The sequence below is a fragment of the Arachis hypogaea genome, chromosome 11 (assembly GCF_003086295.3).
Source record: "Arachis hypogaea cultivar Tifrunner chromosome 11, arahy.Tifrunner.gnm2.J5K5, whole genome shotgun sequence".
NCBI classification, from domain to species: Eukaryota; Viridiplantae; Streptophyta; class Magnoliopsida; order Fabales; family Fabaceae; genus Arachis; species Arachis hypogaea.
Genome location: NC_092046.1, coordinates 60954188 through 60961224, shown reverse-complemented (window position 1 = coordinate 60961224; position 7037 = coordinate 60954188). Strand labels below are relative to the sequence as shown.

Here is a 7037-nt window from a genome sequence, read left to right as displayed (position 1 = left end):
TGAACCCTATTCTTTGATTAGGCAATCTCTTGACATTGGATGGTGTGCATTTACCCAAACACATTGTATTTCACGATCATATGCATCCATATGCTTATAGCTTGAATGCCTTCATGCTTCTTTAATGCTTGTTTTACCTTATAAGTTCACTTAAAGCATCTCAAGCACACTAGAATGAGTAAAGTGCATGCTCCTTTTGTGACATAACTTTTTATGCTAATGTGAATTCTAAAAGGCGCCTAATTTAGAACTCACATCCCTATTTTCTTAATGTCACACTAATTCACTCACTCAATTCTAGTGATTAGTACCTCATTCCTACAATGTATGTGGTGCACGAAATTGTGATTACACTTTTCACAACTCCGTACAAGTAATACCTTACATGAGTAAGGGTCGATCCCATGGAGATTGTCGGCTTGAAGCAAGTTATGGTTATCTTGTAAATCTTAGTCAGGAGATTAATGATAAAGATGGTTTTATTTATGAAAAATAAATAACATGAAATAAATGGTACTTGTGATTCAGTAATGAGAAACAGGTTGAGGTTCCGGAGATGCTCTGTCGTCTGAATCTCTGCTTTCTTACTGTCTTCTTCTCCAAACATGCATGGCTTCCTTCAATGGCAAGCCGTATGATCCTCTCGGATGAAAAATACCAGGTACGATCTCTGCACGGCTAATCAACTGTCGGATTTCTCATCTCGGATGAAAAATACCATGTACAGCTACCGCACGGCTAATCATCTGTCGGTTCTCGCTAGCGTCAGAATAGGATCACTCTATCCTTTTGCACACTGTCACTGCGCCCAACATTTGCGAGTTTGAAGCTTGTACCAGTAATCCCTTCCCAGATCCTACTCGGAATACCACAGACAAGGTTTAGACTTTTCAGATCCCAGGAATAGTACAAATTGGTTCTAGCCTTTACCACGAAGGTTCTGATCTCATCGACTCGGTCCGTGGATCAGAAACCCAAGAGATACGCACTCAAGCTGTCGCCCAATGACTATGTTGAGCTCAGATAGAACGGGAGTGGTTTTCAGGCACGCGTTCATTGAATTGAGAATAATGATGAGTGTCATGGATCATCACACTCTCTATATTGAAGTACGAATGAGTATCTTAGAATAGAATCAAGCGTGATTGAATAGAAAACAGTAGTAATTGCATTAATCCATTGAAACACAGCAGAGCTCCTCACCCCCACCTATGGGGTTTAGAGACTCATGCCGTAGGAGATACAATATAAAATGTGAAAATGTCATAAGGTACAAAATAAATCTCTAAAAGTAGTTTTTATACTAGACTAGTAACTTAGGTTTACAAAAAATGAGTAACTAAGTGTAGATAGTGCAGAAATCCACTTCTGGGACCCAGTTGGTGAGTGTTTGGACTGAGCTTTTAAGCTTTCACGTGCATATGCCTAAAGTTGGAGTTAAACGCCACCCTGGGTGCCAAAATAGGCGTTGAATGCCAAGAAATGTGCCAGTTCTGGCATTTTATGCCAGAAGGTTTTTGACTGCCTTTTAACGCCAGTTTGGGCCATCAAATCTCGGGCAAAGTATAAACTATTATATATTGCTGGAAAGCCCAAAATGTCTACTTTCCAACGCAATTAAAAGCGCACCAATTGGGCTTCTGTAGCTCCAGAAAATCTATTTTGAGTGCAGGAGGGTCAGAATCCAACAGTATCTGCAATCCTTTCTCAGCCTCTGAATAAGATTTTTGCTCAGGTGCCTCAATTTCAGCCAGAAAATACCTGAAATTACAGAAAAACACACAAACTTATAGCAAAGTCCAAAAATATGATTTTTGCATAAAAACTAATAAAAATATAATAAAAAGTAGCTAAAACATACTAAAAACTACCTAAAAATAATGCCAAAAAGGATATAAATTATCCGCTCATCAGTATGCTTCCTTGCTTTTGTTTTCTCATCTTATGGTGTTATATTTTTGCTTTTCATGAATGATGCACCGCAAGCAAAGATGGAAGCGGAAGAAAAAACACGCAGCAACTTGTTGACCTACCAGCTGAAGGTGGCAATCCAGAGAGTCGCCGTACCCCCTTGCTCATCTTTGAGTGCACCGAGGACAGTGCAAGCTTTTAAGTGTGGGGAGGTCATCCGACCGGTCGGCGATTTTGGGTGACAAGTTTCTAATCTCAACACTTTTGCATTTCATTTTTTTTAGGTTTTTAGGATTTTTGTTTCATTTCCTTATTTTTGCATATACACACACAATAAGCTTAGTCAAAATAATGAAATTTTTCAAGATTTCTATCTATAGGACATTAACATCCCAATTGATTTGAGTGAAAATTTTTCATAGAACTTGCTTGAATTATATATATATTGTGGATTATGTCTTTGAGCTAAGAACACAAGCAAGTGAGATTTGAGCCTAATTGTATGGTTACATCTTATAACCACTTATTTTCCTTCTTGTGTGCATTATTCTCTTTCTATGATTGTGATCCTTGATTTCTTTGATTCTTTATGTCCATTATTTTGTGTATTCATGAATTTATATGATTGAGGCCATCATTTCAAATAGCTCACTTACCCAAATAGCCTACCTTTTACCTTCCATTGTTAGCCAATTTGAGCCTACGATTAACCCACTTGTTCTTAATTTAGCACATTGATGAGCGGATAATTTATACGCTTTTTGGCATTGTTTTTAGTATGTTTTTAGTAGGATCTAGTTACTTTTAGGGATGTTTTCATTAGTTTTTATGTTAAATTCACATTTCTGGACTTTACTATGAGTTTGTGTGTTTTTCTGTGATTTCAGGTATTTTCTGGCTGAAATTGAGGGACTTGAGCAAAAATCAGATTCAGAGGTTGAAGAAGGACTGCTAATGCTGTTGGATTCTGACCTCCCTGCACTAAAAGTGGATTTTCTGGAGCTACAAAACTCAAAATGGCGCGCTTCCAATTGCGTTGGAAAGTAGATATCCAGGGCTTTCCAGAAATATATAATAGTTCATACTTTGGCCGAGTTTAAATGACGTAAAAGGGCGTTGAACGCCAGTTCTATGCTGCTGTCTGGAGTTAAACGCCAGAAACACGTCACAAACCAGAGTTGAACACCAGAAACATGTTACAACCTGGCGTTCAACTCCAAAAGAAGCCTCTGCAGGTGGAAAGCTAAATCTCAGCCCAAGCACACACCAAGTGGGCCCCAGAAGTGGATTTATGCATCAATTACTTACTTCTGTAAACCCTAGTAGCTAGTTTATTATAAATAGAACTTTTTACTATTGTATTAGACATCTTGGGACGTCTAGTTATTAGATCATGGGGGCTGGCCATTCGGCCATGCCTGAACCTTTCACTTATGTATTTTTCAACGGTAGAGTTTCTGCACTCCATAGATTAAGGTGTGGAGCTCTGTTGTTCCTTATGAATTAATGCAAAGTAATACTGTTTTCTATTCAATTCAACTTATTCCGCTTCTAAGATATCCATTCGCACCCAAGAACATTATGAATGTGATGATTATGTGACGCTCATCATCATTCTCACTTATGAACGCGTGCCTGACAAACACTTCCGTTCTACATGCAACCAAGCTAGAATGAATATCTCTTGGATATCTAATACAGAGGACCGAGTCCGAGTTATTAGTATCTTCGTGGTATAAGTTAGAACCCATGGATGGCCATTCCTGATATCCGGAAAGTCTAAACCTTGTCTGTGGTATTCCGAGTAGGATCTGGAAAAGGATGGCTGTGACGAACTTCAAACTCGCAAGTGCTGGGCGTAGTGACAGACGCAAAAGAAGGGTGAATCCTATTCCAGTATGATCGAGAACCTCAGATGATTAGCCGTGCCGTGACAGAGCATTTGGACCTTTTTCACAAGAGGATGGGATGTAGCCATTGACAACGGCGATGCCCTTACAGAAAGCTTGCCATGGAAAGGAGTAAGACTGATTGGATGAAGACAGCGGGAAAGCAGAGATTCAAAGGAACGAAAGCATCTCTATACGCTTATCTGAAATTCTCACCAATGATATACATAAGTATTTCTATCTTTTTTATTTATTTATTATTTATTTTCGAAAACTCCATAACTATTTGATATCCGCCTGACTGAGATTTACAAGGTGACCATAGCTTGCTTCATACCAACAATCTCCGTGGGATCGACCCTTACTCACGTAAGGTTTATTACTTGGACGACCCAGTGCACTTGTTGGTTAGTTTTATCGAAGTTGTGAATGAAAAACGATTTATTAAGACGTGCGTATAGAGTTTTTGGCGCCGTTGCCGGGGATTGTTTGAGTTTGGACAACTGACGGTTCATCTTGTTGCTCAGATTAGGTAATTTTCTTTTTGTTTTATTTTCAAAAAATTTTTCAAAAATCTTTCAAAAAAAATTTCTTTTCAAAAATTTTATTATGTTCTTCAGAATTTTTAAGAATGAATTCTAGTGTTTCATGAAGCATGCTGAAGCCTGACTGGCTGTAAAGCCATGTCTAATTCTTTTGGATAGAAGCTTCCAACCATCAGCATAGAGGCAAGTTAATTTGATAAGTAATGAGCAGTATATTCTGATGTTACATGCTAAAGCTTGACTGGCTATTAAGCCATGTCTAACCCTCAGATTGGAGCTTTAGACTAAGAGTACACGATTCCTGGAATTCATATTAAAAATTTTGGAATCCCTATTTTTCTTTTTCACAAATAATTTTTGAAAAATCCAAAAAAATTAATAAAATCATAAAAATAAAAAATATTTTGTGTTTCTTGTTTGAGTCTTGAGTCAGATTTTAAGTTTGGTGTCAATTGCATGCTCATCTTGCATTTTTTGAAAAAAATTCATGCATTCATAGTGTTCTTCATGATCTTCAAGTTGTTCTTGGTAAATCTTCTTGTTTGATCTTTTCATTTTCATGTTTTGTGTCTTTTCTTGTTTCTCATATGCATTCTTGCATTCATAGTGTCTATACATGAAAAATTTTTAAGTTTGGTGTCTTGCATGTTTTCTTTGCATAAAAAAATTTTTCAAAAATATGTTCTTGATGTTCATCATGATCTTCATAGTGTTCTTGGTATTCATCTTGACATTCATAGCATCCTTGCATGCATTCATTGTTTTGATGCATAACTTTCATGCATTGCATCATTTTTCATGTTTTTCTCTCTCATCATTAAAATTTCAAAAATAAAAAAAATATCTTCCCCTTTTTCTCTCTCAGAATTTCAAAAATTAGATTTGACTTTTTCAAAAATTTTTAAAATCTAGTTGTTTTTATGAGTCAAATCAAATTTTCAAATTAAAAATCTTATCTTTTTCAAAATCTTTTTCAAAAATCAAATCTTTTTCATTTTTTTATTTTCGAAAATTTTAAAAATATTTTTCAAAAAAATCTTTTCTTAATTTTTCTTATAATTTTCGAAAATATCTTCAACAATTAATGTTTTGATTCAAAAATTTCAAGTTTGTTACTTACTTGTTAAGAAAGATTCAAACTTTAAGTTCTAAAATCATATCTTGTGATTTCTTGTGAGTCAAGTCATTAATTGTGATTTTAAAATTCAAATCTTTTTCAAAACTAATTTCAATCATATCTTTTCAAAAATATCTTTTTATCTTATCTTTTTCAAAAATTTGATTTTAAAATATCTTTTCTAACTTCTTATCTTCTTATCTTTTCAAAATTGATTTTCAAATTTGTTTCAACTAACTAACTAACTTTTTGTTTGTTTCTTATCTTTTTTAAAACTACCTAACTAACTCTCTCTCTCTAATTTTCGAAAATATCTCCCTCTTTTTCAAAAATTCTTTTTAATTAACTAATTTTTTCAAAATTCAATTTTAATTTATTTCTTCTTTTAATTTTCGAAAATCACTAACCATTTTTCAAAAATAATTTTCGAAAATTCTCTTCCTCTCTCATCTCCTTCTATTTATTTATTCATCTACTAACACTTCTCTTCATCTCACATCTCTGCTCTCCTCACCCTTGTGTTTCTTTCTTTACATTACATTCTTTTCTTCTTCTACTCACACAGGGGAACCTCCATACCTGGTTAAAAAGGATCCCTATTATTATTATTTTTCTATTCCCTCTTTTTCATATGAGTAGGAGCAAGGACAAGAATATTCTTGTTGAAGTAGATCCAGAACCTGAAAGGACCCTGAAGAGGAAACTAAGAGAAGCTAAATTACAACAATCCAGTAAGCACCTTTCAGAAATTTTCGAACAAGAAGAGGAAATGGCAGCCGAAAATAATAATAATGTAAGGAGGATGCTTTGTGACTTTACTGCACCTAATTCCAATTTACATGGAAGAAGCATCTCCATCCCTACCATTGGAGCAAACAATTTTGAGCTTAAGCCTCAACTAGTTTCTCTGATGCAACAAAACTGCAAGTTTCATGGACTTCCATCTGAAGATCCTTTTCAGTTCTTAACTGAATTCTTGCAGATCTGTGATACTGTTAAGACTAATGGAGTAGATCCTGAAGTCTACAGGCTCATGCTTTTCCCCTTTGCTGTAAGAGACAGAGCTAGAGTGTGGTTGGACTCTCAACCCAAGGATAGCCTCAACTCTTGGGATAAGCTGGTCACGGCTTTCTTAGCCAAGTTCTTTCCTCCTCAAAAGCTGAGTAAGCTTAGAGTGGATGTTCAAACCTTCAGACAGAAGGAAGGTGAATCCCTCTATGAAGCTTGGGAGAGATACAAGCAACTGACCAAAAAGTGTTCTTCTAACATGCTTTCAGAATGGACCATCCTGGATATATTCTATGATGGTCTGTCTGAATTAGCTAAGATGTCATTGGATACTTCTGCAGGTGGATCCATTCACCTAAAGAAAATGCCTGCAGAAGCTCAAGAACTCATTGACATGGTTGCTAATAACCAGTTCATGTACACTTCTGAGAGAAATCCTGTGAGTAATGGGACGCCTCAGAAGAAGGGAGTTCTTGAAATTGATACTCTGAATGCCATATTGGCTCAGAATAAAATATTGACTCAGCAAGTCAATATGATTTCTCAGAGTCTGAATGGAATGCAAGC

General features: G+C 35.8%; 1 non-coding gene across 1 annotated transcript; it reads right to left on the bottom strand.

The window, feature by feature from the left end:
* Window positions 1-6627: 6627 nt before the first annotated feature.
* Window positions 6628-6735, bottom strand: LOC112725474 (small nucleolar RNA R71). Its single transcript, XR_003164580.1, has one exon. It is a non-coding gene; the product is annotated as a small nucleolar RNA R71 (small nucleolar RNA).
* Window positions 6736-7037: the final 302 nt, after the last annotated feature.